Source organism: Gopherus flavomarginatus, chromosome 2 (genome assembly GCF_025201925.1).
Source record: "Gopherus flavomarginatus isolate rGopFla2 chromosome 2, rGopFla2.mat.asm, whole genome shotgun sequence".
Lineage (NCBI taxonomy): Eukaryota > Metazoa > Chordata > Testudines > Testudinidae > Gopherus > Gopherus flavomarginatus.
The window spans coordinates 88351595-88377246 of NC_066618.1; the positions used below are offsets into that span (position 1 = coordinate 88351595).

General features: G+C 42.8%; 1 protein-coding gene across 11 annotated transcripts in view; it reads left to right on the forward strand.

The window, feature by feature from the left end:
- ARPP21 (cAMP regulated phosphoprotein 21) overlaps positions 1–25652 on the forward strand; it is a 265697-nt gene that overhangs the window by 232525 nt on the left and 7520 nt on the right. Inside the window, exon 20 of one of the 11 annotated variants that reach the window (XR_007772330.1) lies at positions 7566–7774. The exons of the other annotated variants lie outside the window; for them this stretch is intronic. The gene's annotated coding sequence lies outside the window, so the exon portion shown is untranslated. The remainder of the gene's footprint in view (positions 1–7565; positions 7775–25652) is intronic. 11 annotated transcript variants of the gene reach the window in all.

The following is a 25652-nucleotide window of genomic DNA, read 5'->3' on the forward strand; positions in this document are numbered from 1 at the left end:
TGCATGTGAGGTATTATCATGAAAACTACATTATCACAGTAATTTGGAGCCTTTGGGTATCTGATGTGCCAATTGCCTTCACTTGGTTTTGGTATGTAATTTATCATTGGAGTGGCCTACCCTGCTAAAATGCGCCCTTTGTGGGCAGAGGCGAAGCTAATATACTTTCAAAGTGTATTTGAATTGCTTCAATAAATCACAACTGTCACTGTGAGCATTTTTATCATTTGCCAGAACAATATATTATCTTCATGTTTCATAGTCTTGACGTTCTTCTGGACTTTTATTTGTGTAAATTGTAATGCATCATAACCTAGTTTATCAAATAAATTAGGCAGCCCATAATATATATTTTTTTAATTTTAAGGTGGAAACTTTTGCCTTGCCCTGAGAAGAAGGTGTTTTTATGGTAGTTGCTTTATAGCAGTAATTAATTTTTTTAAAAATTATTATTTGGCTATGAAAATATATGCAAGTTAGTTTAATTTGTTCATTTTCATTTTCTCAAATAGTTTATGCAGCTAGTAATATTTTCCTTTAGAGTCTGAAGTACATATGCATTTCCTTTCGGCCTTTGCTGTGCAGCCAGGAGAAGAGCAAAGGTGCAAGGGTAGAACAAAGGAGTAATGCAGGATGCACCCTCCTCCACATAGCTAATTTGTCTATTTTGCAAAAATAGATGTACAGCCTGATTGATGGCATGGGTAAAATGAAGTAGGGGCAGGTGCTGGGGAGCAACTGTACTGTGAAGTGCTGCCCCCATTCAGAACTTCAGCACAATCTACAGGGGAAGCTGCAAGGAGTGAATTGTGACTGACTGTATACAGGGCCGGTGCAACCATTTAGGCGACGTAGGCGGACGCCTAGGGCTCTAGGATTTGGGGGGTGGCGTTTTCTTTGGCAACGACCACGGCGGCCGGATCTTCGTCTGCCCCAGTCGCCACCAGCGTTTAGGCAGAGGGAGCTGGGGCAGGGGAGCGCGGGGAGGGCCGCCTGCAGCAAGTAAGGGGAGGGGGTGGCACACAGGGGAACTCCCCACCCCACCTCACCCTGTCCCGCCTCCTCCCCGAGCATTCCATGGTTGCTTCAGTGATGACGTGCTCGGGGAGGAGGTGGAGCAGGGGTGAGCTGCTTCACTTCTCCCACCTCCCAGTCTTGCAGCGCCAATCAGCCAAGCGAGCCTGGGAGGTGGGAGAAGTGAAGCAGCGAGGGTGTGCTCAGGGTGGAGGCGGAGCAGGGGTGAGCTGGGGCAGGGGGTTGCCTCAGGGCGGAGGGTGGGGAGCTGCCGCAGGGGAGTGCCTCAGGGCGAGGGGACGAGGGAGGGCACAAGTTGGAAGTTTCACCTAGGGTGCGAAACATCCTTGCACCGATCCTGACTGTATATGTTGGGATTCTTTGCAGAATTGCAAAGCAAGGCTGAGGCAGTGAGCCAGTGACAGAATGGTCCTGCTGTGAGGGTGCAGAGAAATGGGGAGAGGAAAGCTATTGAGATGTGTCCCTCTGTGTAGGTGGACACACTCTACAGGTTGGGAAGCAAGTATTCTTCTGAACCCACTCCTTGCCCACTCTACATCTCTCTCTGTTCTTTGGACCATGGATGTGACTGAATTCCTTGGCTGCAGGGCTGCCACAGTCTGTGCTTTCATTACTGTCCCTCTGAGCATGTTTGCACAGCAGAGGAATGTGTGGACCAGAGTTAAGCTCAGAAGGGGAAAAGAGGGAGGAAAGTAGCTAGTCCTGTCATTCTAAGCTGAGGACATAAGCAAGTTTACATTTTATGTCAGTTCTGCTACTCTAGCCATTTATGACCCCAAAGTAGATGTGTTTATTGGCATGACATATAGCCCATTCAAAGTTCTCCTTTCTTGGGAATGTTCAAACACTAAATATGGTCTGCATAGGGCAGCTAATAAATTGACTTCATTTTATGGCCTTGCCTAAAGTATCAGTAACTTAATTTGCCATCCCTTCTGCTATGATGAAAAAAGTCCTTTTCTTTTTAATTGATACAATAGCTCATTCCAGAATGTGAAAACAAGGCCTATAAAAATGTCAACTTTTGTAATTAGAAAATAATTTATTTGCTGCAGATATATTTTTCAAGATGTGTGGATCACATTCCTCTGTCCTTAATTTTAAAAAGTCACCATTGTATAATAGCTGTGCTGCAGGAGATTGAGTTCCTTGCCATTAGAAGTAATGTACGGGTCCTTTATGATTGTTTTATTTTTAATGTTTAACCTAGGTATGGGCACGAGTTGTTGAAAAACATTTTGCTAGTATTTTCCCACATATTTGTACTTATCTCTCTCTTCACAAATTTTGAACGCACAGACATTTTGAGTAGGTTGGCTAGCAAAATCCAGTTTTGCTCTTAAATGTGTGTTGCAAATTTTACATGGAGGCACTTGGGCAGCTGTGTTTGGCAGTTTTAAGTTTGAGTAGAGAAGTTTTACACAGATGCAAGGGAGTGCCTGCATCACATGCAGATCCTTTAGCAGGATTGGAGCCCAAGTCAGTGAAGAGAAGTAACTTTGGTAATCATTCACTCATTCACTAGGATTTATGCTATGCCTTGTTTCCTTGATATTCCTCCCTCCAAAGACTGGCAGGAGCTTGGGTATTGGCATTCTGGTGTGGATATTTTGCCCATCTCTAGTTTAAAACATTTTAAGCAATCAATAACCATTATTAAACTTGTACAAAGCCTTCCAAGTTCATTTCAGAATGGATTCATACACTGCTAGAAAGCTGTGAAATTTGCACAGACTGGGTTCAAAAGAACTGTGGTCCCATGAGTGGATTTCATTGTGCACCCATAGGCAAAACAAGGTTCAAGCTGCACCTATTCTCATAGGATCCACTGTATTGCTAGAACCAGAGGGGGATTTGTACCCCTCTTAGGGAATTCCATGTGACTTGCTGCATATTTCTTTACCCAGTAAATGTATTTCAATGCCTAACTCTTATAGTTCCTGATCCAGTGCCCACTGAAGTCAGTGGTAGTTTTTCCACTGACTTCACAGGACTCTGGATCAGACCCATATAGCACTTTTCATGTGTCGATCTCAATATGCTTTACAAAGATGCACAGTATCATCACCTCTCTTTTACAAATGTGGAAAGTGAGGCACAGAGAGGTTAAAGTGACATGCCCAGGGTGACACAGCAGGTCAGGAGTAGAGCTGGGAATTCAACTTATGTATCCTGAGTCCCAGTCCAACCCTCTATCCTCCAGGCATTAGACTCTGAGGGTAGACCTACACTTATGGTGTGTAGAGTGCAGCTGCTGCATGCACAGCTAGCATGGTTTAAATAGCAATGGAGATGGTTAGGCACTGCTTAGAGTAGGGTAAAGACACACTAGAACCATAGGATATGTGCCCTACAGGCTAGCTATATACCTAAGTGGTGCCTTCCACATCTATACTGCTATTTTTAGCAGAGTAGTGTCCTGCTTCCTCCCAGCTGCTGGAACCTTTCCCCATCGCCTTCCCCTGCCAGTGTTTTTTCATGGCCTCATATAGTTACACACCACAATGTGGATGCAGTGTATAGCTATGTGTACCCTGGACACCGCCACCGCAGATGTAGACAAGGCCTAAATTCCCTCGTGAGGAGCAGATACTCAGACAGAGAAAAAAAATCTGCCAAAGTTTTTGTTGGACAGAAGAAGAAAAAATCCACTGCTGGTTTAGAAATGTAGTGTGAATGCAAGCCTGAACTGATTGAGTATTTATGCTATTTGAGTTGAATATTTCATACAGCCCTAGTCCTTATTGTCTGTTTCTCATAGCTGTAGGCATTTATGATTTGATCCTGCTCCCAGATACTACAAATATCAACTGCCACATGGCTTATAAAATCCTCTACTTGTTTGCTAGTGTAGCTGATTTTACAAAGCATTGTATGAAACAACCAGTCAAGAGTGGCAACCTAGACCCAGTGATTTTGGTCATGCACAGTAGGTCTAAATCATAGAAAAGTGAATCCTTCACAAATACTGTAATTCAGAAACATTCAGAAGATGTATGTACAATATAAAATGCTATTCTGTATGTTAGTTTCTGCATATATGGATGAGTTCTGCCTTCATTTACACTTGTGCATTTCCCATTGACTTCAATGGGATTGTATAGGTTCAACAGAGGGCAGAATTGGTTCCCTGGATTTTAAGTATTTCACAAAACGAGCTTGTACGAGGAAGTTTATTTGACAGTTTGCCCATATTATGGTAGTACACAGGACAATGACCACGACAAGTGTACAGGATTCCTTTTGGAAACATAAGATTGATCCTGTTATACTGAGTTTCAAAATGGCTAATATATTATGCAGTGGAAACTTGGGGATTGGTAGTGGAAGAACGGAGCTTTTCACATGGAGATGACCAGTTCAAATCCAGCCCAGGTTAGTGGCTGAAAATGTTTACATCTGCTGACTATGGGCCTGATTGAAAGCCCTTTTGAAGTCGGTGGAAAGACTTGCATTGGGGTTTGGACAGGCCCTGTATGAAGAGAGTTGATGATCTCTGACCAATTCCCTAGACAGCAGGTGCCCGTGTCCTCACTGTCAGTCCTGTTGAAGATCTCAGCAGAGAGCTTCAGCAATAAGCAGGCATGGAGACTGCCGAACCCTCACTCTTCTAAAGGCAGTCTCTCTCTAGCTTAGGACTCAAGCATATCCATGTGGCTCTGGAGGGAAGCTTGCTGCATGCTGCTGTCACTGCTGTATTTGTTCTTTGGTTCTATAACTATTCAGGGGGCTTCAGTTTCCAGGTACTAATGCTGTCACTTTCCCAAATGTCGCTAGACTCAAGACAAAATAAAAGACTAAATGGGAACATTGCTGTGCTTTCCCTTTCTGTGTTTTATTAAGCTGATGGTTATTCTGTCTGGCCAAAGTGTAGCTAAGAATGTACTGTTTTCAGTATGGTGTTGAGACGTATCCCATGGGCAAACTATATTAAAATTTTTGTACCTGAAGTTAAGCACCTGAATTCATAATTAGGCCATTTTTATTTAGATCCCTGATTTTTTTTTTTCAAAGATGCTGAAAATCTGCTGTTCCCATTGAAGTTAATGGGAATATGTGTATACTAGAAGCTGAGAATGCCAGAAGCTGGGAATGGGCGACGGGGGATGGATCATTTGAGTACCTGTTCTTTTCATTCTCTTGGGGGCACCTGGCATTGGCCACTGTCAGGTGACAGGATACTGGACTAGGTGAACCATTGGTCTGACCCAGTATGGTCGTTCTTATGTTCTCAATATACTAGTCAGTATAAATGTAGCAGAATCTCATCAGGCCCTATGTTTGTAGATACACAATGATATCAAGTTGACTTCATGTATAGAATATACTTTCTGTTCTGCAAAAAAAAAAAAAATCTGCAAGGCCTTTTGGCTTGTGATTGAAGGACATGTGGTGGTAGGGGTCCTGTGCTGACATTTGGTTTTGTTGGTGAAAAATAAATATGGTTCCTTTGGTAGCCCCATCAGCTCTCAGTAAGGAAAAGGATTGAAGCTTTGCCTCCAGGGATGAGCATATGTCTCCTTTGCAGCACATGTAGCCTCTGCCCCCTACCCTTCCGCCCCCTCCCGAGACCAAATGATTAGACTCTACTGCGGTGGCCATTGTTTTATTAGTTGTACAGTCCTTTCATAAATGATTGAGGCAAGTCTTGCAGATTTCACATTTTTAACAGTTCAGTGTGATAGGCTGACACCTTTCTTTGTCTCACCCACAACCCACTTTCCATAAGGGTCAGTGAGAGGTGGCTTAACATACTTGTGACAGACAAGCCTTGAGATGATATACATTAATACATCTATTTGATATGGGCCACCTTTATTTCTATTGAGTAATGCCTTCCTCTGCAAGTTGACCAGTTGATTTCTTGGGGATGATTAATGGACTAAAATACTACTAAGCATGCATAAGAGTAACAGAATCTTGCACTAGAAGAGCTGCAACCTGTGAAGTCTTGAGTATTATGGCCCTGATACAGCAAAGCATGCAGAGCACTTAAGCAAACTGGAGTCAAGGAAACTACTCACATACTTAGGAATAAGCATGTGCTTAAGTGCTTTGCTGGATCAGGGCCAAAGTAATCCTCGTGTTAGAGGTTTGAGCCCTCAGAGGGTGATCCAAAGCCCATGCAGGTGAATAGGACGGCTCCCACTGACTTCAATATGCTTTGGGTCAGATCTTGTGTGGGCATGTGTAGACATACATAAAGGGCCAGACTCTGCAATTAGATCCATGCTGGGAGATCCCTGTGCTCAGCTGGAGCTCTGTTGACTTTAATGTGATCCCTGTGTCTGTGTGGCTCCAGTTGAAGGATCTGGCCTATAATTTGCCATCCACTTATCTTTTCTTCAAAAAACACCTTTTATTCTGTTGCTTTGGATTTTAACCTGCACACTTTATATGTTCGGAAGCACAGAGGAGAAAGAATTTCACGACACAATGGTCTTTGCTGCAAATGGTATTTACTGTACAGTTGGTGTCCCATTTGCAAAACTGTCTCTACGAACTCCGTGGAGTTGGGCTGCAAAACAAAGCTCAACCTATAAGTGTGACAAGCGTGTATCCTGGGAGAGAATTTACACTGCTCAGCAGTGATTTACACAGTTCTGCCCTGACCGATACTCCACCAACATGCTCAAAACTTCCCTTTGTTCACAGAGCTCAGTAAGGATTCTGGAGACAGAAGAGCTTTTAGAATGGAAGCAACATACGGGGTTTATGCCTCTTCTCAGCCATTGAAGTGATTCTCCCCGCAGGGAGACAGTCTGCCTACATAATCATTTTTTAAAGCAAGACTGTAATAGACAAAATTGTTCTCTGATCTAGTGGCTAGAGTACTGAACCATTATCTAAGGGACCTGTATTCTACCCTTACCTCTGTCACTGACTTGCTGTCTGACCTTGTCCAAGTTACTTCACCTCGAGTCTCTGTTCCCCCCTCCAGCCTCCGGCTGTCTTGTCTGTTCAGACTGTAAGGTCTTTTGGACAAGGACTGTCTCTTACTGTGTGTTTGTACCATGTCTAACCCAGTGGGGCCACTAGTCTCATTTGGTGCTTTTAGATGCTACCAGAATACTAATATTAAATAATAATATATAATAAATGATGGATTGTCTGTTGACCTTTCCTGCTCTTTCTTGGGGATGGAAGCCACCTATTGTAATAGAAATAGTAAGTAACAATAAAAACAATGCTTTGACAGCTTGTTTGTGCATACAGGATGCATTGTAAGCTTTGCAGGTGCAATGATTTTGTGGCACAATTAATGTCACTTAAATGTCCAACTAGCTCATTGCACACAGTTATCAGGTAATTAGACATCTAAGTGATGTTAATTGTGTGAACAAATAATTGTGAGTGCAGAATTGTGGTTGGGGGAAAAAAAGGGGGATATAGGCTCTATATATAGTGTGGAGAGAGAGAAAAATATCCCCACTCTTGGGCTGTAAAGCACATTTCACTTTTACATGCAAAGGTGACTTAGAAGGGCAAAGCAGCAAGCATATAATTACATTGTTATCTATTCTGTGTAGGCATGAAGGGCACAATTCTGCTTTCCTTACCTGTGTGAAATTCCCATTGGCATCCCATTGACCCCTGAACAGTGATTCATGGAATCAAGTTCTGTCATGTGGGTATCAGAGAAACCATCCCCTGGACCGCAACATCAGGCAGTTTAATACATACTTGTATTGAATATATCTATATGTACGCACACTAATGGTGCATGAGAGTTTAACAGGTATGTGCTATTTGTGGTAGGAGTTTTTTTTATTTGTAGCTATATTGTTATGTGGTGCTAGTGCTGATGATGATCGGGGCTGAGGCCAGCAAAACCTTTCACTTTAAAAGTATTTACATGTTAAAAGGGATAAATTTGCAAACAGTGATTGGTGAAAATTCACCATTTTCAATACTGAATAAGTTTTCCAAAGGAGGAAAGGGTGGGGGAATCAGGAGAGTGAGAAATTCTCCTCCTCTTTTAGCCCTTCTATTCAAAATCATGAATTTATCTCCAACTGAAGTGGGTTGTTGTGGGGAGGAGGGTGTTGAGAAAGAGAAAATGAACAAAATGACAGCAGTGTAATTGTTTTCCACATGTGACATTTCTTAACAATTACTGTAGCTCTTAGATTTTGCAAAGAATTTTGCTTTTCTATAAATCCAAAAGAACAACCCTTCCCTGAACCCTCCAGTACTTTGTGTTACTTTTCTGTAGCCCTTCCAAACAGGACTATGCAAAAGATCAGCTGTAACCACATACCTTTCAATGTCATTTAATTTGGGGCTTGAGCCAAAGCATAATGAAGCAGGTGGGAATCTTCCCATTGATGTCAATGGGCATTGGATCATCAGGGCCATCATCGATGATACGTTTCTGCTGTATTACACAGATTCACTGATCAAGACCCTGCCCAGAGGGAGAGCAGCAGGCTGCAGCCACTGTTTTAACTTATGGAGTATAGGAAAGGCTGCCTCCAGGCTTTGCCTCCAGTGTGCAGGAGCTTCCATGTTTAAAGCTCTCCCACAGCAAACTAAAATTTCATTGAGAGGGTTGTGTTGTGCTCTCCATGAATCTATGCTGTTCTCATTACTGTCACCGGGAGTGATCTGTGGACATGAAGAGCAGAATAATCATACTTTGCTTCACCGGAACATTTTCAGTCCCTCATTGACACCAGTAGGGCTCCACACATGGTTACAGTTAAGCACATGTTTAATGGATTAGCTTTACTGGGACCAGAGTGCTCAGCACCTTACAAGATGGGGCCTTCCCCTACAGGTGGACTCTTGTGCCTACGTGGAGTTCATTGGACTGTAGGGAGCCACATGGCTGGATATCATACAGGATCAAGGCCACAGGGTCCTCACTCTGATAGAAACAAAAATATTTTGTAACTTTTACCCTGTACCTCATTACACCATCCAAGACCTACTCTTTCATTGTCCAACTCCTCAAAGCCATGGCCTATCCACATGACTCAGTGAAGTAAGTTAGCTCAACAGCATAAAATACTCCTTCCCTCTGTGTATCACCTGTGTCACTCACTGGCTTGGTGACTCGCGTGTGTCTCCAATAAAATTCAAGGGCTTCAGATTACAGAAAACAGCTGCACATGCTTCATCTGGGTTAATGCATTTATGTCAGGCTCAGGGCTCTGGGTAAGTGCCAAGAGCCTAGATCAGCTGTTTTACCGGAATAATACTGCTGTAATGAAACCCTGCATTATTGTGTTGCAATTATTTTTGCTTGCAGCTGGCTGTTCTCTATATATTTTTACTGAAGTGAGATGAAAGTATTTTGTTCTTAAAAATAGAAGTTTCTTTTCTGAATCATGCAGAAGCTTTGAATTACAGGTTCCGTCTATAAAGGGTGCTTCTCTAGAAGCAAGAATTTAATTTCAGAGAAAATAGTAAATAATTTTTTAAAAAACCTCAGAAACAAAAAAGCTAAAGTGTCCTGAAACATGAAATAAAAGACTTCCTGAAGGAGGATAAGGTTAGCTATTAGAGTACTACACAGCAGGAAAAACAAGGTTATTTTTCAGCAGCAAGCCACTTTCTAATAGCAAGTTATTCTTAAAGCTGTTCTTGTAATTTAGAAATCCTTTCTGTACAGAAATAAAAGAATAGACTTGGGTTTTTTAAACTGAAGAAAAATGCTTCTCCAGCCTTGAATCCCTGCATTAGCATCCATTCAAGCCCCTTCAAAGGCCTATTCATTTACATTCTTTCAAGTAACAGCTCTCTCTGGTTCTCCAGTCTGATGGCAAAAGGTAACTGAGTGCAATCATTTATCTTTAAATTGTTCCACTATGCCCTTCTTCGTGTTCTTGTTAATAATGCCAGGTCTCCTAGGAGCTATATTTCATGCAGTTTCATTGCATATGCTTTTTGTGTGACCTTACCTGCTGTTTCCTTGGGGAAAAAAAGCTGAAATACCAACATACCTTAATTAAAACCTTGATCTCAAAAGATATTACTATATGTTTTTATTAAGTAAATAATGAAAGCACTTAATCATGTCTCTGCTTTGTCATGGCTTTTGTAATTTAGAAGTGGTGACGCTGAGTTTTAAAGCAACTCTGCAAAGGTGTAGACAAATCCATGTGCCTGTTTGCAGCTTTCAATGAATCATAGAACTTTTCCTTAGTACCCAGGATGTTGCATGTTTGCCATACAGATTAGATGGAAGGGTTTAAATACTGGTTTAGTGCCCTTTGTGAAGAGAAATATCTTAAGATTGTACCTTTAATAATGTACCAATGTGTTACCACTTCAGAAAGGGAGAGTACATTTTTCTCCCAAGTGACTATTTTTTTTTAACTGATAAGTTATTTCTAGTCCTTGTCTATTGCAGTTGGAATGCAGACTGAAGAAAAAGATTATTAATCAAAGACAATGGAGTGAGTCTCTTTTTGTTGTTGTACAGGAAGTGGAAAGGAAGGTATGAATTTCACATGTGATGCGAAATGCTACTTTCCACATTTCTTACTGGCATAGACAAAGCCACCACAACAAAAACTTTTCCACCACAGAGATGCAGCCCATTAGTTTATGCTGTTACTTTCCTTGAAATAACATCTCTGCACAAAACACTAAGCTTTTGTACAAAGATCCCATGTGGCCCCAATCCTTCAACTGATTCTATGTGGGCTGATCTTTGAGTGGGAGAGCTTGGATAGTTATAGTAGTTACGCTATTCTCCCATTCCACCCCTCAGTTGTTTGGCACTAGAGATGTGCACTCCAGCTGATCATTCTGTTTCAGGGCATCATAGGATGCCACTGTTTGGATGCTCTGTGGCTATTGGGCCATCTCCCAATTTTTGAGATTGCATAGTGGGTGAAATCAGCATTTTACATGGCTTTTTCTTCTTTTTTGGCTGGTTCAGCTAGATAAGATCCTGCATTAACGAGTGGTTATAACCAGCTGCATCTGGGATTTCTTAGCTGTTATTCACAGAACATTTCTTTTTCCTCAGAAAATCTCGATATTTTCATCAGTAGCTTTCACGAAACTTAATAAATGTGCTGCTCTCACATAATGCAAAATTGCAGCCAGTAGCACAATTTGATTTCTTCTTCCAACACCGAAGGAGTGATAATACCATGTTCTGCACTACTGATTTTCCGTTAGAAGGAGCTCCGTTAGGCAGAGGCACAAAGGTGAGGGGGGAAAACAAACTGTCTTCTCACCAGTGTCGTCTTCATTCCATTGCAATAATTCCTTCAACATCATATTGCCAATGATGTGCACACACAATCACACGCTAAGCTCCTTAAAAACAACAGAGAGCTGTCCTTTTTTTGTGTCTGTTAAATGTGTCACTGATTGGATAACACCATGCTCAGGAAACTTGGGTATGTTTAGTGGAGTTAAAAAGAAACAGAATGCTAATATGCTACGGATAATAATGTTCAGAGAGGCCTAGTTCAAGGAGCTGCAGTTGTGTAGCTCCAGCTATGCAGAGGAGTGTTAAAATCTTTGGAATATTTGCAACATTTTGTATATTCGGTAAAAATAAAAGGCCATCAACTAAAAGTGTTTTGATCTTGCACAATTTGAAACTATTGATATGCTTAGCTGTACAGAGTTGGAGAAAGTTGTCAGAATCTCCACACAGACTCCTGTAAACCTCACTGCAGGGATGCAGCACCTTTTAAGGTAAAAGGTATCTTTTGGTGAAAAAAAAATATAACTTTGTAAGCCATCTATTTGATAGAGCTTGTGGGTAAGGCTGAGGGCCTGGGTCTTAGGATGGAGTAGTTGGGTATCTATTTTGCTGCTGTATTTTCTGACTGATGTGCTAATTTTTTATGTGTGTTATGCTGATGGGTGGAATCCTTACATGGATTATCTGTAAAATTGTTGTCAGGACACCTGAGTTTCAAGTATAGGCTTTTTTTTCTTCCTTGTGTATATAAAATTCAGATAAATGTAAAACATGCCAATATATTTAAGAGGTAGTAAACCACTACACAATTATCCTTCCAGTTCACAAAGTGTCAAAATTTGCACCCACAAACTGTCTGAGTCACCATGCAGTTGAATACAAATATTAAGTCTAACAGGGCATAGAAGGCAGATACATTTGAAGTAGATTTAACATCTGCAGCAGGTCTGGTTTTCAGCAAATCCAAAAGACATTCTTGGATTTCAGATCTAAGATTAAACTATAAAATTGTTCACAAGGCATATTGAATTCCTGTTCAGATCTGCAAGATGTAGTTTAGGGCTTCAGACACATACTGGAAATGCCACAGCAGCATGGAGATATTAATTAGTATAGCTTCTGTGGGAGCATTCCAAACGACAGTCATTCTGGAGTGAGTCTAAAATAAGAATTAGCTTAATTTTACAGTCAGATTTTGGTGAAACTTGCCAAGCTTGTTACCAACTACATGAGGAAAAAATGGTTTCTGTAGGGAGCAGGACTCACCCCTGCAGCACCTCGTGCTGGTTGTCTCTGGGAATTAGCTCATCCAGCTTCCAGAGCACCCTCTGCAGGCCAGTGTCCCACTGCCGCTTGGCCCCCCATGTCCCTCCCAGACCCGGTGCCCCATTATCTGGGGTGCTGCCCCCATGGCAGTAACCCCTTTCTCTCAGGGTCTCCCCTCCCTGGGGAGCCCCCACCCACTATCCTCACCTCACCTCAGTATTAGGCTACTGCCAGTCATTGTCTAGCTCCCATGCCCTGGGGCAGACTGCAGTATCAGCCTACTCATCACTGGCAAGGTTGGGTTTGGACCTGCTGCCTTTGCCTACCCCTGGGCTGCCCTCTGCAACCCCAAGTACCCGCTGGCCTTCTGCTAGGCCACAGCCTGGGACTTTCCAGGCTGGAGCCTCCCCAGCTCCGCTGGTCTGGTCTGGTCTGGTCTGGTCCGGTCCATCTCCCGCTACAGTTAAAGGAAGACTGGTGAGCTCCTGGCTCCCGGCCTCTTATATAGGGCCAGCTGAGGCCTAATTGGGGCGTGGCCCAGCTGCGGCTGCTTCCCCAATCAGCCTATTAGATGCTTTCCCTGCCACAGCCCTCTCCCAGGGCTGTTTTAAGCCCTTAAGGGCAGGAGCAAGGTAACTACCCTGCTACAGTTCCCACAGCCTCTACTCCACCCTGGTCCCAAGGCCCACTGGGGATATCAGTTGGCGGCTCCTCCATGGGGCCGTGAGCACGGGCGTGTACTTGGCGCGGTTTACCCCTGTCCCGGACACCTGCCCCTTCTGCGGCGTGAGGGAGACCCTGGCGCATGTTTACTTAGAGTGCGCCAGGTTGCAGCCCCTACACCGGCTCCTCACAGCCATCCTCTTACGTTTCTGGTTACACTTTTCCCCTCACCTCCTTTTGTATGCACTCCCTATCCGTGGCCCCACGAAGTCCCGGGACCTCCTGGTCAACCTCCTCCTCGCCCTGGCGAAAAAGGCCATCCACGAAACCAGGGAGGGGAGGTTGGCCGATGGAGACTCCGGTGACTGTGGGGCTTGTTTCCAATCCATGGTCCGATCACGCATCCGGGCGGAGTTCCTCTGGGCGGCGTCCACTGGCTCCCTTGACGCCTTTGAGGAGCAGTGGGTGCTGTCGGGGGTTCTCTGCTCGGTGTCCCCATTAGGTTCTCTCCTTCTGACCCTTTGACCTCACTTCTGTCCCTGCTCTTTTATTAGTTGTCCCCCGCACTTAGTGGGTTCTGTGGCCCTGTGGTTCCTCCCCTTAGGCTGGGGGAGGATCCTTTAGCAGTGGGCGGGCTTCGCCCGCCCACTTCCCAGACACCCAATAGATACAGTTCCCAAAAAGCCACCAAAGTCTATTACATAATTCAGGAAAGAGTGAAACCACACTGAACATAATATGTTGAGCAGTGTACAAGAAAATTGCTTTTCTTTGTGAGAATTGCATGTGTGAGAGCAAATTTGTCAGTCTTCTTTAGAACTGTGTGTAGACTAGATACCTTTCCTCTTTCTTCAGGTCTCTACACAATACAGCTCTGAATCAAGGAAATCTCTTTTATAGGCTGACAATTGCCATGCTCCAAAACCAGGAAGGAAAAGAGCTTCCTGTCTTACTCACCTGCCTGTTATCTCCTTAGAAGACACAGTATGAATATGGAACTTTCTGTGCTCTGATTTATTTACCCTTTGGGATGCTATCTTGGGGTGCCCAGAACTGTCAATTACCCTGTTACCCCTTTCCTCAAGAAGAGAGGGACTTGCTTGTGCTTAATTGGTTGTCAGCGCCCTAACCACCAGCAGCTTGTTAGCCAACCAACCAAACTCCTCAGGCCTCTGCCAGCTCTTACTTCGCTGTGCAGGTTAAAAATAGGTATACACCCTATCCCTGAGCCCCTCTGAAAGTGCCCACTTGTAGTGTGTCCAGTCCCTGCCACTGGACATTCACAGAAATTCCCAAGGGAAGAGAATACACACAGCTTGCTTGCTACAACTCAGGATCAGCGCCTTTATAGTATCACGGCACTGTGATATATTTATAGTGAAACAATCAGAAGTTTATTGTCAAAGATTAAGATTTAAGAGAGCGATAAGGATAATGAGTGGAAACAGAAATGTTTACAGATTAAAAGAAAAGTAGAACATTCATCTTAGAGTCTAACTTAATTTTAACAAGCTAAAATCCTTGTCTAAGTTAGTTTCTCACCTAAAGCTATCTCCTAGCATCATCAACCCACATGGCTGGGATCCGCCATCTATGGATTCAAAAAGCACTGTCTTTTTGCTCCCTCAGTGAAAGGTAAAGGTGCTGACCCTATCCTCCAGTTATAGTCCACTAAACCTTTGAAATGCTCCTCTAGACAAAGCTCTTTTCCCCCTGCTGTTCTTCCCTTCCTTTTGACTTTCTATCCCCCCTCCTGACTTGTATGTAAATAGTGCTTCCATTGTTTTGCCTTACAATACCTAATCTACATATGTACCTAGGCACATTGGTGAATATACATCCTCTTATCTGGCAAAACCAGTTTTTCACCTCTCTGGGTAGTAACACCTTGCAGAGGTGGCTCTAGACATTTCACTGCCCCAAGCACGACGTCATGCCGCGGGGGGCGCTCTGCCGCTCGTCGGTCCTGCAGCTCCGGTGGACCTCCCGCAGGCGTGCCTGCGGAGGGTCCTCTGGTCCCGCGGCTTCGGTGGAGCCACTGGACCAGCGGACCCTCCACAGGCACGCCTGCGAGATATCCACTGGAGCCGCGGGACCAGCGAACCCTCCACAGTCATGCCGCTGAAGGCATCCTGCCTGCCACCCTCCCGACGACCGGCAGAGCGCCCCCCGCAGCATGCCGCCCCAAGCACGCACTTGGCTTGATACAAACTATAAGGACATATTATCAGTATATAGACATAACTTTTTAAATATCATCCGTACATATATTCCACAATGATATTAATGACCAGCATGATCTTGTCTTTCATTTAAGATCTCCTATGACATTCTTTATAGATCAGTACTATGATATCAGTGTATGGGGTGTACTTTCAGGCCAGTCAGGGGCTACCGTTACAGAACAGTGAACCCTTTGCCAGGTGGCATTGAGGAGTTCTTAGGGACACAAAGCCTTCTGTATGTGTCTGCGCATTTTTGTCCTGTCAAAGGGATCACTGTTTACTATAGACAGGGGGTAACAAGTGTTTAGTCATTCTTGTGTCTTGTCATGCGTCTTGTGTCGTAATGGTCTTTACACTGTATTTCTGTTCAAGCTGATGACTGCAGTATTGAGTCATAGTGCTGCCATGGCCTTGGCCTTCTGTAATTACAAACTCAGTACAAGAATTATAAGATTCCATTGTTAGAGGTCAGAATTATAACCGCGCTTACCCTTAGATACTACCCATGTCAGCTTTTGTGGTGGTGGTTTTTTATTTAATTTTTAAAACAGTCTAACAAAACCTGGGAATTTTCAAGGTGATGGTGACATGGGGTGAAGGGAGGGAGCCAGGGAAGAAAGATTATAACATGTTTGAGTGCTCCATCTTACAGTGAGGTCAGGCAGTGTAGGATCAGGGAGGTGCAACAACATCCCTGGTGGCTCCCCCTCTCTGCTGTGTCCAGTGACAGACAATTTAGGAAGTAGATGTATTGTTATTTATTAGCATTAGAATCTCACACACATCTCAATGACCCTTGTCTTTGGAAGTTTAGGGATGTAATAAGTGCTAAATGGCCAACCCCAATTTTCATAGATATTAAGGCCTGAAGAGACTGATCATCTTGTCTGACGTCCTGCATAACACAGGCTATAGAACCAGTGATAGCCGCATTAAGCCTGTGACCTCTGTTTAATCTAGAGCATGGCCCTTAGAAAGATATGCAGCTTTGATTTAAGGATTTCAGGTGATGAAGAATCTGCCTTATCCTAGGGAAGTTGTTCCAATGCTTACTTACCTTCCCTGTCTCAAATTTGCAACTTATTGCTATTCCTCATTTGTCTAGCTTCAGTTTCCGGCCGTTGGATCTCTTTTGCCTTTCTCTGCTAAATTAAAGAGCTGTCTGCTATCAGAAATCTCTTCCCCATGTAGGTACCTAATAGACTTTAATCAAGTTGCATAACGATAAAGACAGGTGAGTGATATAGGGTCAAGCTGGATTGTTTGGTAAAATGGGCTCATTTGAACAACATGCATTTTAATACAAGCTACATCTGAGTCTTCTCTTGGATTAACTAAGTAGATTGAGCTCCTTAAGTCTCTCTCACTATAAGGCATGTTTTTCAGACCTCAAACCATTTTTGTTGCTCTTTCCCTTTCGAGCTTTTCAACGACCTTTTTGAAGTGTGGGCACCAGAACTGGACATAGTAATCCAGTGATGGTCTTATTAATGCATATAGAGAGGTAATGCCACCTCCAGCTTGATATTTTCCTGCTTATGCACCCGAGGGTTACAATCACTCTCTTAGCTATAACATTGCACTGACAGCTCATGTTCTGTGTATTATCTGTCATGACCCCATGTCCTTCTCAGTGTCATTGTATTCCAGGATACCGTCCTCTACCTTATAAGTGTGACCTCTGCATTCTTTGTTCCTAGATGTATGACCTTGCATTTAGTTGTATTAAAATGCATATTGTTCAAATGAGCCCAAGTGATCCAGCTTGGCCTGTATTACTGACCTGTCATTGTTTACCACTCCACAATTTTGGTATCGTCTGCAAATTTTGCCAGCAATAGTTTTATATTTTCTTCTAGATCATTGATAAAGATATTGAATAGCATGGGGCCACAAACAGATCCCTGCTTGAACCCAGGAAAAATAAACAAAACAAAAACTCCACTCTGATGACGATCCCCATATGCAGTTACTTTTTGAGATCTGTCAGTTAGCCAGTTTTAAATCTATTTAATATGGACTACTTTGATTTTATATAGTGCTAATTTTTTATCAGAATGTCATGTGGGACTAAGTCACGTGCCTATTGAATTATAGGTAAATACATCAGTGGTTATCTTAATCAAACTTGTAATCTCATTATAAATTATACTGGGTTTTTTAACACACGAGACCTATTTTCTATAAAACCATGTTACCTTTGCCTAGGGTCAGAGTCAAGCTAACTGACCTATACTTACCTGAATGATCCTGTATGCCCTTTTTTAAATATAGACACAACTTCAGCTTTTTTCCAGTCCTCTGGAACTTCTCCAGCATTCCAAGATTTGTTAAATATCAACATTAATGGATCAGAGAGCTTCTAGGCCAGTTCTTTTGTAACTCTTGTGAGCAAGTTATCTGGTCCTGCTGGTTTTAATCTGTGTAACTTTCAGAGTAGCTTTTTAATATCCTTCCTACTTATTGATGGAATGGAAGAATTTCCTTACCACTACAAGACATGAATACAAGACCCTGCTTCTTTCCAAATTTTCCTTACGCCGGTTGTAGTGAGCTGGTTGGATCTTCTTTTGAAGTATTTCAGTGGATGTTTATCTAAGGCTACCAGCAATGTCATATAATGCAGTGGCTGCAAATCTCTAGTCAAGTCCCCTAGAAAGCCTGTGCGATGACGGATATCTTTCAGTAGGTCCCAGAAAAGTTAATGGGAAATCCTATTTCACAGGAAAAGGGGCTGATCATCTCCTGCATTTCTAGGTATCCTTTTCACAATTATGAGAGGAACGTATGCGTGTTTGAGAGAGAGGCTGGCTGGCAACTAACTGCCTACTTCCTACCAGTCAAATCCCTTTCACAAGGAGGGAGACATATCCCCATAAAGCTGACTAGTTAGTAATTTATTTCCATTCCTGAAAAAGGAAGGGAGAAGCGGAGGGATGTGTTGTACTAGAATATCACCTCCTTGGGCTCTGCTGTCTTTAATCATAACTAAATCTCTCATGAGAATGTGATCCCATCAGGTTTCTGTTGAATTGCTTGGAGAATGAATTTTTTTGGATTTAAATTACAAAGGCTTGGTTCATTATAGCACTGAGAACTCTCTCTGGCACGTCTGCATGTGGGATGGGGAAAGACTAGTGAGTGCTAAAACTACTTCCTGCAAAACACTTTGTGAATTTATACATTGACATCAATAATGCTACTTAGTTGCAAGAGCCCAGTTAATGTGGGAGAGTAGAGCAAAGTCTGCAGTTCAGACACTTGCCAACCAAAACCCTCCTTATCTAAAGGCTAAGGCTGTGTCTACACTAGAGAGCTAACAGCGGTGCAGCTGTACCGATGCAGCTATGCCTCTGCAAGATCCCTTGTATAGCCACTCTGCGCTAACAGGAGAAAGCTCTGCCATCAACATAAACCATTCCCGGTGAGCGGCAGTAGCTGTGTCGGTGGGAGAAGCTGTCCTGCCGACATAATGCTGTGCACACTACCACTTTTGCTAGCGAAACTTATGTCACTCAGGGGTGTGTTTTTTCACTTGATATACTTACCCTGCTGATCTTTGCCTCAATTCTGAATCTAGGAAAAGTCCTTCCAAAGAGGGGCATGTTACTCATAAAACTTGCTTTAATCATACTTCTGGTTTATGTTGCTGGCAGAGGTGTGAGACCACTGCATTTTATCTTTTAAGCTCTGTATCCTTATTAAGAAATTAAAACATTTGTGGGCCTTTCATGTAATCTGCCTCCCTCTGGGATGTTTAAGTTATCTGTCAGCATGGTGATATGAGCCATAAAGGTTCAGAGAATTACCTCAACAGTATGACAGCCTCTTCCATTTAGACTGGAATCCAAGGCTCCTTTTCCCTCTGAGGCATTCATTGAAATTCCATGCACGGTTCATTCCTCTGGTTGTTTAACAATGTCTCTCATGTTTGCCCTGATTTTAAAAATCCTCCTTTGTAGCAGAGATAACATGGAGCAGGATGATATAATTGCAGTAAAGAGGCCCTGGAGCTTGCCGTAATAGGATAGTTCATCTGATGTGTATTGCCATTAGGAAATAACCTACGTATGTATGTTCTCAGGGGACAGTAAAGAGGCTTTTAAGGAATACACTTTATGTAGTATGAAAGCTAATGAGCAAAAGAGCAAGTCTGAAGAAAAACTATTGCTGTAAAAAGCATGGTTCCACTTCCTGTCCTTTACGGATCTCCTTGAACCCATCCAGTCTGAATATGGTCTCCTCTACCCAGTAATGTGATACTTTTCATGCAGTACAGTCAGTTTCTGGTCCCATTTTCACAACACTGTGGTCTTTTTCATTTTCATCTAAAAATAAATAGCATGTCAAAAGCGTGGCAACATTGAACGCAGGATTGAAACTGCTGCTGTATGCATAAAATAAATACTATTGTAGGATAGCAATCTCTGATATTCCATCCCCCATTTCCCCTCCCTCACCCCAAAGAAAAGATTTTCTAGGATAGTGTAGTTGCGTGATCTCCCTGAGAAGGTGATAAATTAAAGCTCCGTTACACAGAATCTGAAATATCCCATCTTCATCCTTTCCCCATGCAATAGCCCACCTAGCCACTGTGCAGTGAGGGGATGCAGACACCAACCCACAGCAGTGAATATTGAACAAGGGAGGGAACCATCCCCACTGTGCAAGTTGTGCCGATCCACAAATGCAAAACTTAGAGAAGAAACTGACCTGGGCAACTTGTGTCATTTACACTTCCATGAGGAGGAATTCAGTTTTGCAGAGGATGTGGTTTCCTTGAAGATGAACATGGGCCAGATTCATAGGTGATGTGCAAGGGGGTATAATTTATATGTTAGTAAATGGGTAGAAGAGGGCTCAAACTGGAGTAACTTACATGCTGATGGGACCCAAACTTACACCAATATATACACTTAGGCTCTTTTCCACAGAACTTCTGAATGTCTTTTATGTGTCAGACAGAGACTAGCTGTCTGTCAGCATATGAATTCAGATATTTCATTTCTACCTTGTTTCCCTGGAACAAATATATTTTTATTGCCATTAGAATGAAAATCTCATTATCCATTTGTGTTTGAATCCTCAGTATTTTCTCTTCAGTCCTTGTAATGCAGGATCATATTCCACACTTACGAAAAAAACAACATACAGTTTAATGCCCTTTAAAGGCCACAAGGCCACAGAAGTAGTGGTAGGTTTTAATGATTTTTCATAGCAGCAGTGTTGCTTTTGAGCTTGATGCAGATTCTGTTGATGTGATGTGGTGACCTAGCATTCCCACCTTGACACTTTGCCTGAGAGTGTGAAGTGGAAACAAAAAAAAGAAGATAAAGAAACAATATTTCAGAATCACGAACACCATAATTTTGAGAGAGTGTGATGCTAAGGATTCCCACATTAATTTGTTTGTCCTGCAATATGTTGTGGAATAGGATGTGTAGGATTTTCTGTGGTGCTCATAACCACAGTACTGTATCTGAGTGCTACAGAGACATTAGTAAATTTATCCTCACGGTGCCCCTAGGATTTAGGGAAGAGTTTAATTCCCATTTTCCAGATGAGGAACTGAAGCATAGAGAGATTAAATTATTTACCCAAGGTCACACAGGATATCTTTGACAGAGCTGAGACCAGAACCCAGATCTCCTGAGTCCCAGTCCAAAGTCTTCACCTCATAGTATAAAAATAATTATTTCCTGGTGCCGGGCTTGTATAAATACTGAAGAAGCATCTCTGCTGTTGAATATCTTCAGTTAAGATGAGGGCTTTTGGATTGTCTTTTTCATGGTAATAGAAAATGGAATCTCTCTGCCAAATTTGAAATCCATAGTTGAGTATCTAATTGCCATGAAAGTGTATTGTATTTGTTATATACGGTGCAGCAGTTCCTAATATCTTGACACACAAAAGGTCTGCCAAGAGAGCGTGAAAAATAGAAGTGTTTTCAAAAGGAAAAACACATAAATGCCATATTGTTCCCTTAGTCCATGCAAACAGCTCTAATTGAAATCAGTGGAAGTTCTATGTGCATATCAAGAGCACACTTTAGCCTTTTCAAATAAAATTTTTAATGGGCTAGATCACAGTTATACACATTTATTCTGAGAGCAAGGTATAGGATCTGATCCAACTCCCAAGGAAGTCACTGAGATTTAAATCAAGCCCATGTAGAATATCCTGGGAGCAACAAAATAAGTCTTGGTGAAGCAAGCATGTTTTTTCCACTGCCTCTCATCACCAGTGCCGCCCCAAAACTGTAGTGGTTTTAGACTTCTAGTTGTCATCTCCTCTGAGAATAAGACCCATTAAAATGCTACATTTTCTGTGTACCTAGTCAAACATTCAATAATGCAGTGAAATTCTAGCATCCAAACAAAAGTCATTTGAATACATGTGTTACTCTAGGAAAATATATAGCCAAAGGGTGTGAAAATTCTACCCCCATCCCCAGTTTTTGCTGAAGCAGCAAACTGTCTAGCCCAGTAAATCTAATTTCTCTCTTGTGGACATGCAGAGAGGCTGGCCACAATCTAGCCCTAAATTAATACTGAACTGATTGGTTTTTTTTTTTTAAACAATTCATATCCTCTTGGCTATAACAATATTATGGATGTCACACAACACACCATAGTGCAGAACCCCAGTAGTTGGCACCATTCTTTACCAAAATCAAACTCCTTATTTAGGACTCCAACTCAAAGGTATGCAATGCAACTCAATGGAAGCTGCTTGTTTTTGTCCAAGGGCAGAATTTGGCCTTTCCACATGTTAGATACACGCACAAACACAGGGAGCCCATACATGCCACAAATGTAACAAGCACAGTGAAACTGGCAAAGTGAAAAGTGATTGACAACTGCACCAATGGGTAACAGACATTAAACAAAGTGAGTTCCTTAATTCATAGCAAGATTCGTGAGCAAGATGCAAACATTGTAGAAACAATAGCCATCCTGAAGGGGTTAGGGATATGGACCCATCCCCCCTACATATAACCTACAGGAGTTGGCAGGCTAGATAGCACTGTACCTCTGTAAGGATTCTAGGAGTCGGTACCCACACTGCAAGCTCCAGGAGACACTGGGCCTGATTCTCATTTACATTAAAGCCCCTTTACTCTGTTCTAACAATGGGAAGGGGCCAAAAAGTGTGTCTAGATTACATTCCTCCTCACTTGGAAGCTCCTTTACACTATGAGAGCAGTGTAAAGAGACCCTAGTGTAAATGAGAGGTCCATTGTGTGTCTCAGTGGAGCAGTAATACTAATGAGAATTGTGTGATCATGGGAGACTTTAACTTTCCAGATATAGACTGGAAGACAAGTGCTGGTAATAATAATAGGGCTCAGATTTTCCTGGATGCGATCATAGGTGCCAACTCGGTGGGGTGCACCAGCAGCTCCCCACCCCACCCCCTGCCCCAGCTCACCTCCACCTCCACTGCGCCTCCACCTCCTCCCCTGAGTGTGCCGCTTCTCCCCCTAGCTCCCAGCAGTTCCCGCTGCGAAACAGCTGTTTCGTGCAGCAAGCACTGGGAGGGAGGTGGGAGGAGGGGAAACACCGCACGCTCGGGGAAGAGGCGTGGCCGGGGCAGGGATTTGGGGAAGGAGTTCTGTAGGGGCAGGGAGGGGGTGGAGTTGGGGCAGGGACTTTGGGGAAGAGGTTGAAATGGAGGCGGGGCAGGTGTGGAGTCGGGGTGGGGCTGGGGGCGGGGGGGGGCTCGAGCACCCACCAGCACCGGAAAAAGATGGCACCTATGGATGCGATAGCTGATGGATTTCTTCACCAAGTAGTTGCTGAACCAACAAGAGGGGATGCCCTTTTAGATTTGGTTTTGGAGAGTGGTGAGGACCTCATAGAAGAAATGGTTGTAGAGGAGAACCTTGGTTCAAGTGATCATGAGCTAATTCAGTTCAAACTAAATGGAAGGATAAACAAAAAAAGATCTGGGACTAGGGTTTTTGATTTCAAAAGGGCTAACTTTAAAAAATTAAGAAAATTAGGGAAGTGGACTGGACTGAAGAATTTATGGATCTAAGGGCGGAGGAGGCCTGGAATTACTTCAAAGTTGCAGAAACTATCTGAAACCTGCCTCCCAAGAAAGGGGAAAAAAATCATAGGCAGGAGTTGTAGACCAAGCTGGATGAGCAAGCCTCTCAGAGAGATGATTAAGAAAAAGGAGAAAGCCTACAAGGAGTAGAAGATGGGAGGGATCAGCAAGGAAAGCTACCTTACTGAGGTCAGAACATTTAGGGATAACGTGAGAAAGGCCAAAAGCCATGTAGAGTTGGACCTTGCAAAGGGAATTAAAACCAATAATAAAAGGTTCTGTAGCCATATAAATAAGAAGAAAGAAAGAAGTGGTGGGACTGCTAAACACTAAGGATGGAGTGGAGGTTAAGGATAATCTAAGTATGGCCCAATATCTAAACAAATACTTTGCCTCAGTCTTTAATGAGGCTAATGAGGAACTTAGGGATAATGGCAGGATGACAAATGGGAATGAGAATATGGAGGTAGATATTACTACATTCGAGGAAGAAGCCAAACTCAAACAGCTTAATGGTACTAAATCGGGGGGCCCAGATAATCTTCGTCCAAGAATATTAAAGGAACTGGCATGTGAAATTGCAAGCTCATTAGCAAGAATTTTTAATGAATCTGTAAACTCAAGGGTTGTACCATATGACTGGAGAATTGCTAACATAGTCCCTATTTTTAAGAAAGGGAAAAAATGTGATCCGGGTAACTACAGGCCTGTCAGTTTGACATCTGTAGTATGCAAGGTCTTGGAAAAATTTTTGAAGGCGAAAGTAGTTAAGGACATTGAGGTCATTGGTAATTGGGACAAAATACAACATGGTTTTACAAAAAGTAGATTGTGCCAAACCAACCTGATCTCCTTAATTGAGAAGGCAACAGATTTTTTAGATAAAGGAAACGCAGTGGATCTAATTTACCTTGATTTCTGTAAGGTATTTGATACAGTTCCACATGGGGAATTATTAGTTAAATTGGAAAAGATGAGGAGCAATATGAAATTTGAAAGGTGGATACGGAACTGGTTAAAGAGGAGACTACAATGGGTCATACTAGTGGAGTTCCTCAGGGATCGGTTTGGAGACCAATCTTATTTAATCTTTTTATTACTGACCTTGGCACAAAAAGTGGAAGTGTGCTAATAAAGTTTGCGGATGACACAAAGCTAGGAGGTATTGCCAATACAGAGAAGTACCGGGATTATCATACAGGAAGATCTGGAAGACCTTGTAAAGTGGAGTAATAGTAATAAGATTAAATTTAGTAATGGAAAGTGCAAGGTCATGCATTTAGGGATTAATAACAAGAATTTTTGTTATAAACAGGGACTCATCTGTTAGAAGTAACAGAGAAGGAGAAGGACCTCAGAGTATTGGTTGATCACAGGATGACTATGAGCTGCCAATGTGATATGGCCGTGAAAAAAGCTAATGCGGTCTTGGGATGTATTAGGTGAAGTATTTCCAGTAGAGATAAGGAAGTGTTAGTACCGTTATACAAGGCACTGGTGAGACCTCATCTGGAATACTGTGAGCAGTTCTGGTCTCCCATGTTTAAGGATGAATTCAAACTGGAACAGGCACAGAGATGATCCGAGGAATGGAAAACCTGTCTTATGAAAGGAGACTGAAAGAGCTTGGCTTGTTTAGCCTAACCAAAAGAAGGCTGGGGGGAAATATGATTGCTCTCTATAAGCATATCAGAGGGATAAATCCCAGGGGGGGAGTGAAATTATTTGAGCTCAGTACCAGTGTCGACACAAGAGCAAATGGATATAAACTGGCAATCAGGAAGTTTAGACTTGAAATTAGATGAAGGTTTCTAACCATCAGAGGGGTGAAGTTCTGGAACAGCCTTCAAAGGGGAGTAGTGGGAGCAAAAGACATATCTGGCTTCAAGTTTGATAAGTTTATGGAGGGGCTGGTATGATGGGATAGCCTAATTTTGGCAATTAATTGATTTTTGACTATTAGCGGTAAATATGCCAAGTGGCCTGTGATGGGATTTTAGGTGGGGTGGGATCTGATTTACTACAGAGAATTCTTTCCTGGTTGTCTGGCTGGTGAGTCTTGCTCACATGCTCAGGGTTTAGCTGATCACCATATTTGGGGTCAGGAAGGAATTTTCCTCCAGGGCAGATTGGCAGAGGCCTTGGGGGGGGGGGGTTGCCTTCCTCTGCAGTGTGGGGCACGAGTCACTTGCAGGAGGATTCTCTGCACCTTGAAGTCTTTAAACCATGATTTGAGG